The 7,056-nt window shown below is 42.5% G+C and overlaps 1 pseudogene; it reads left to right on the top strand.

Moving 5' to 3' along the window:
* The first annotated feature begins 1,695 nt into the window (after nucleotides 1–1,695).
* Nucleotides 1,696–6,587, top strand: LOC101357985 (RNA polymerase II subunit A C-terminal domain phosphatase SSU72 pseudogene; annotated as a pseudogene).
* The last annotated feature ends 469 nt before the right edge of the window (nucleotides 6,588–7,056 follow it).

Raw genomic sequence — 7,056 nt, 5'->3', positions numbered from 1 at the left:
TTCTTTTCAATGCTAAGAAAATGAATATTGATTCTGTTCTTGGCTCTGTGCTGGGCCCCTTTAAATGAGTATGATTGGGTTTCCACAATTTAGTGGGTGACATTCAGGCATTTGGAGCAATTGGCTCTTCTCTGAATTCAACCCTTGAATGTGAGTTGGGAAGTATCCCAGGAGTCATTGCCCATAAGGAGAGAAGAGCATCAGATCTCAGGTAGTGATGGATTGGTGTTCTGCATCCTGGAAGGACAACTTTTGAGTCTGAGTCCCCTGGGAACTAGCTCCCAAATTAGGTTTGCAAAAGTGCTAAAGAATGGTTCCAATGGATGAACCATTATACTCAGCATTGGACACAGAAGAGGTGACCACAGGGCAGAGCCACTCAAACATTTTAGTGAAATATTTCTAGTGGAGAATGAAAAGGTATTCTCAGAGCCTGGGAGTATAGTCTGAAGCTTCACAAAATTGCTTTTAACCTTTTGGAGTACTATTGTAAAACTTCCTGAGAATTTTGCATTCTTCTCCATAATATTCTTGTTTTAATATAAAAGCAATGTTTTGAATCAGTTGCCTTCCAGTAAAGCTGATTAAAAAACCAACCAAACCCATTGCTGTCGAGTTGATTCTGACTCCTAGTGACTCTATAGGACAGAGTAGAACTGGCCTATAGGGTTTCCAAGGAGCAGCTGGTGGATTCAAACTGCCGACCTTTTGGCTAGCAGCTGAATGTTTAACCGCTCCGCCACCAGGGCTCCAGTAAACCTTATAGTAGAGGAAAATGAATGCACCACGTTATGCAGTAGCTTTAGAGACTCTGTCCTACCACCTGGGGCGTGTAATTTTGAGAAGCACAACCCTTTAGCAGTAATATTCAGAAGGATGGAGCCCCTAATTCTAAGCTTTGAGTGTGGTCACTACTGCAGCATAATTGCTTTCTGCCTGAGTCATTCCCCCACTGAAGGGGAGGGAGCCTGTGTATTCTCATGTCCCTCCCCTTCCTGAATTCTGGAAAGTTGTCACTTTGGTTTTTTCAGGGTGTCTGGTGTCTCACCTTCAGGCAAGGCCATTCTTATTTCAAACCATACAGACAAGGTCGTATCCACTGAGAGGACTCCAAGATGGCGTACTTGCAGTGGATTTTGATGAAATGGCCCCTTCTCTGGGAAGCCGTGAATGTAAACCAGGTATGCCATTAAGCCAGTGGTTAAGAATGGGTGTCTGAGGAAGCAGAGCACGGCGCTAAGGAAACAATACCATCTAAAATTGTTCCCCTTGTGCATCTAAATGGACATTTATTACGAGTTTCCATAGTTACAGGTAGAAAAGGATGGAGGGAGAAAAGACTGGAAAGTAAGTGAAAATGCTGACTTCAGTATCAAAAACTACATCTGGGTAAACTCCCCTCTGCTGCTTCCCCCCCTCCTCGCTCCCACACGTACTTAGAGAGAGACCTATCTAGGCGGCTAGGGTAAGAATAAGGAAAAAGAAGGGATAGCTTTGAGATCTTGTCTTTTCTGTTCACAGGTTATTAAAAATGCCCCCAAACTGTTTGTTAAAAGTATGTTCTAGAACCTTGTGGCAGTAAAATATCCAGGTCTATCTCAGCCTTAGGATCTGCAGCCTGGGAGGAGGTGGAGTGATTGTACCGCTAGTATATCAGGCTGAGATGAGCTCCAGGTGGCTCAGAGGCCCCCAAAGATGAGGGGCGGTGTGGAGACCCAAGCTTCTCGAGATGAGGGGGACAGCTTGACTGCCATGCAACTGATTCTCAGGGTACGCCTGCTTTGTCAGGTTCCCATCAATGGGAAGTAATTTCCGCTTTTGCTGTCATCCCAATCCTGCCTGGCCAGCTGGGAATGCAGGGCTCACACAGCTCCTGTGCAGACAGCATTTAATTTCCCTTGCATTGGGCTGGGGAATCCGGCATAATGAGGTATAGATCTGTTTGGCCTGCGGTGCAGGGAGTCGCTGGTACAGGAGGGATTCTGGTTGGAGACAGGCTGGTCACCCCAATAGTAATCCTGTCTGAAAGCTCTGAAGCCAATCACAGATGCTGTGGGAGGCCTTCACCCCCCATCCTCAGACTCTGACCCTCCATTTCTTCAGGCATGATAGGCAGTGCGACCTGGTGAAGAGGATGTGGGATTTGTTTCAGAAGTCCTGGCTTTAAATCACATAGAGCCGAGCGGTGGCCCTGTGTCTAATGAGACAGTTAGGAGGATTAACTGTGTGCATACCTGGAATGTTTGTGGCTATGTCCAGATAGTACCAGGGCAAGGAGAATAGCCTGGAGGAGGAGTTAAGGAAAGGAGCTCACTTTCCAATTGTGTTCAAATCTTTACACATGGGTCTGTTTCCTCCAGCTCCCTGCCTAATTACTGTGTCACAAGGAAAGCTGAACCTGTGTAGCTGATGGGAACATGGACCACTCCTCTTTGAAACTCTGTTGTGCCCTATCTGTCCAGAGAGACTTAAGGGGTCCTCCTCCCCTAGCATCCAGCACGTATTTCTATTTTGTTCTATCATGTTGATTGTAATTGATTGTTTACTCATCTGTGCCCTACAAAAGACTGAACTTCATGAGGCCAAGACATGTCTCATTGAGTGTCTGAAAACAGTAGGAAATAAAAAAATGTTTGGTGATTGAAGGAATGAGCAAAGCTGAAAGAAGCAGGCTATGCTAACCTGGGGACCTAAGAGTTCATCTTTGGCTTTCTGGGTATTTAGTTCTTCCAACATGCACCCTGCTTTTCCTCCATAATGAAGAGCATGAGTCTGACATGTTAGTACTTTCTGACCAATAGGAAACCCACTGGGTACTATTCTAACGATTCTTATGATTCTAGAGTTCTTTACACTTTCAAATCACTTTCACATCCATAATTTCATTCTATCCCTATTTACAATTCAGCAAAACAGACAAAAAAGAAGTTGAGGTCTAAGAGGTCAGAGGACATGTCCAAGACCACAGAGTGAACTGGTAATGGAGCCAGAATTAGAATTATGATCTTTTGGTTTCTGTCCACGCGCTCGAGAGGAATCCATAATGTCATTTACCAAAGCACACCTTTAAGAGGCCATGGGATAGAGTCCCCCATATATGCAAGTTCAGCCACTTTGCTCATTCATCTTTTGTAAATATCTTCTACTTGACTTCCCTTGGCCATGCCCTGTGATAAGTGCTGAGGGTAGAGATGAATATGACACAGCTCTGACTCCAAACAGATTAGGATCCAGTAGAGGAGGCAAATAGATAGATTCGAATGGAAGAGTTGGAGCTCTAAATGTAGCCTAACAACAAGTGTGGTAGGAGGGAGGAAGGGAGGGGAAAGAAAATTGGTCTATTGGTATTTGTATTTCCAAAGGTGGAATAGTTATATGATGATATGGTCCATGGTGTGGCCATGGGAGGGTTGGTTGAAGCTAATGTAGATGAATGTTATCAAAGTTGGTGATATAAAAAAATTTGGGGGCAGGACATTGGGTGGATAGTCTGCATAGATATGGAACATCTGTTCCACATGATGGCAGGAGCTGAGGAGCAAAAGAAATTTTTGAGACAGCGCACTACCTGACCTCAGAACCTACTATATAGCTATGACGGTCAAAACAGCCTGGTACTGGTATAACGACAAACACATTGACCAATAGAACAGAATTGAGAACTCAGATGTAAATCCATCCACCTATGGTCACCTAATCTTCGACAAAGACCCAAAGTCCATCAAATGGGGAGAAGACAATCTTTTTAATAAATGCTGTTGGCAAAACTGGATGTCCATCTGCAAAACAATGAAACAGGACCCATACCTCACACCATACACAAAAACTAATTCAAAATGAATCAAAGACCTAAATATAAAACCAAAAACTATAAAGATCATAGAAGAAAAATAGAGTCAATGCTAGAGACCCTAATATACTACATAAACAGGATACAAACCATAACTAACAATACACAAATACCAAAAGATAAACTAGATAACTGGGATCTTCTAAAAATTAAACATTTATGCTCATCGAAAGGCCTCACCAAAAGGGTAAAAAGAGAACCTACAAACTGGGAAAAAAATTTTGGCTATGACAAATCTTACAAATTTCTAATCTCTAAAATCTATAGGAAAATTGAACATCTCTACAACAAAAAGACAAATAATCCAATTAAAAAATGAGCAAAGGATATGAAGAGACACTTCACCAAAGAAGACATTCAGGCTGCTAACAGACATGTGAGGAAATGCTAGCGATCACTAGCCATTAGAGATAGGCAAATCAGTACCATCTCACCCTGACATTATTGGCTTGAATAAAAAAAATAACAAAGTTTGGAGAAGCTGCAGGGAGATTGGAACTCTTATGCACTGCTGGTGGGAATGCAAAATGGTACAACCATTTTGGAAAACAGTATGGCCCTTCCTTAAAAAGCTAGAAATAGAAATACCATATAATCGAGCAACCCCACTCCTAGGAATATATCCTAGAGAAATAAGAGCCGTCACATGAATAGACATATGCACATCTATGTTCATTGCAGCATTATTCACAATAGCAAAAAGATGAAAACAACCTAAGTGCCCATCGGCAGATGAATGGATAAACAAACTATGTTACATACACACAATGGAATACTACAAAACAATAGAGAGCAATGATGAATCCTCGAAACATCTCACGACATGGATGAATCTGAAGGACGTTATGTTGAGCGAAACACATAAATCACAAAAGGACAAATGTTGTATGAGACCATTATTACGAAAACTCATGAAAAGGTTTACACACAAAAAGGAACAATCTTTGATGGTTACAAGACAGGGGAGGGGTGGGGAGGGAAAAACCCTAGATAATAGATAAGTGATCACTTTGGTGAAGGATAAGATGGTACACAATACTGGGGAAGCCAGCACAACTTGACCAAGGCAAGGTCCTAGAAGCTTCATAGACGCAGCCAAACACCCTGAAGGACTGAATTATTGGGCTGAGGGCTGGGGACCATGGTCTTGGGGGCCATCTAGCTCAACTGGCATAACATAGTTTATAAAGAAAATGTTCTACATCCTACTTTGGTGAGTAGCTTCTGGGGTCTTAAAAACTTGTGAGTGGCCATCTAAGATTTTTCACTGGTCCCACCCCATCTGGAGCAAAGGAGAATGAAGAAAACTAAAGACACAAGGGAAAGATTAGTCCAAAGGACTAATGCACCACAACTACCACAACCTCCCCCAGACTGAGTCCAGCACAACTAGATGGTGCCCGGCTACCACCACTGACTGCTCTGACAAGGATCATAGTAGAAAGTCCAGGACAGAGCAGATGATAAATGTAGAACAAAATTCTAACTCACAGGACCACACTTACTGGTTTGACAGAGACTGGAGAAACCCTGAGAGTATGGCTCCTGGAAACCCTTTTAACTTAGTCCTGAAGTCCCTCCTGAGGTTCACCCTTCAGCCAAAGATTAGACAGGCCTATAAAACAAAATGAGACTAAATGGGCACATCAACCCAGGAGTAAGGATAAGAAGGCAGGAGGGGACAGGAAAGCTGGTAATGGGGAACCGAAGGTCGAGAAAGGGAGAGTGTTGACATGTCATGGGGTTGGCAACTGATGTCACAAAACAATATATGTATTAATTGTTTAATGAGAAACTAATTTGCTCTGTAAAGCTTATCTAAAGCACAATTAAAAAAAAAAAAAGATTTCTAAATACTTCCACAGGATGGTGCCACCCCTGTGGAGAATTAGTGGCTTAGGTGATCCAGTCCCCTTGATCAGTCTCATGATTAGGTTAGGTTCAACAGTTAGAGTTCATTATCATAACTGAATCAATGAAGAAGTCATGAGAGTCTCCACCCACTCTGCCAGTTGACTTAATATAAACCCATTTCCTGTTCTTAGACATTTTGGTAGTTGGAAGAGTTGGAAGCAGGAAGTTACCCTGATGATTTCAGAGTCCTGTAGACACTGAAGCCCACAAGTCTTCCTGAAGTTCCAAGTAGCCACCATCGTGCCCTTATCTCCACTCAGGCCGGCTGTGGTGTGTATGAGTAACATCAACAGGAGCATGGAAGCCCACAGCATCCTCAGGAGAAAGGGTTTCAGTGTCTGGTCCTTTGCAACTGGATCTCATGTGAAACTCCCAGTACCAGGAGCCAATCTCTCCTTGGATTATGATTTTGCAACAACATATCAACAAACATATGACAATCTTGTAAGGAAAGACAGAGAGTACTATACCCAGAATGGAATATTACACATCTTAGGAAGAAATCAGAGGATCAAGCCCCAGCCAGAAACATTTCAAGAGAGCAGAGATGCTTTCAATGTCATCGTGACCTATGAAAAGACAGTTTATGACAGTGGTGGAAGAGCTGTGTTCCAGAGAACAGGAGACCTTCCAGCCTGTGCATATGATCAACGTGGACATTGAAGACACCCTGGAAGATTCCCCCATGGGAGCGTTCCTCCTCTGTGAGCTCTGCCAGCACATACAGTGTGCAGACAACATGGAGTATAGTCTGGATGAGCTGCTCCTGGAATTGGAGGACAAAACAGGCAAGAGTTTTCTTCAAATGGTCTGCTTCTCCTGAAGATCTTGGCTGGCCTTGGCTCCTTCCTAAGTAAGAACTTGTGTGTCAAGTTTTCAACTACTCTGTATTTTCTCTGAAAAGCATCTTTAAAGACCTATCCCCTAAATGCTGCTTGTATTATTTTTAGGTATACCACAGGAGGAAGAAAATATTACCAAGAAACACATTTTATGGGAAAGGAGGAGAAGGCTATAAACAGTAACAATTAGGAATTGCTGGAAGTGTGCCCTGCATTGTACTTTACACAGAATAACTAATTTAATGTTCACCTCTCTGTAAGGAAGTTATCACCATCCTTGCATTTTCTGATTCTGAATGAGCAAACCAAAGCTTGTAATGAATAAGTGTTTTGTTTCAGTATATTCAGCAAATAAAGAACATTTTTTATAAGCAATCACTTTAACCAAATTTCTTTTGCTCCTTTTAAGTGGCATATCAGTTATAAAGGTTCTTTTTTTCTCTAATGAGA

The sequence above is a fragment of the Trichechus manatus genome, unplaced genomic scaffold (genome assembly GCF_000243295.1).
Source record: "Trichechus manatus latirostris isolate Lorelei unplaced genomic scaffold, TriManLat1.0 scaffold00094, whole genome shotgun sequence".
NCBI classification, from domain to species: domain Eukaryota; kingdom Metazoa; phylum Chordata; class Mammalia; order Sirenia; family Trichechidae; genus Trichechus; species Trichechus manatus.
This window is presented reverse-complemented; position numbering and strand designations above follow the sequence as displayed.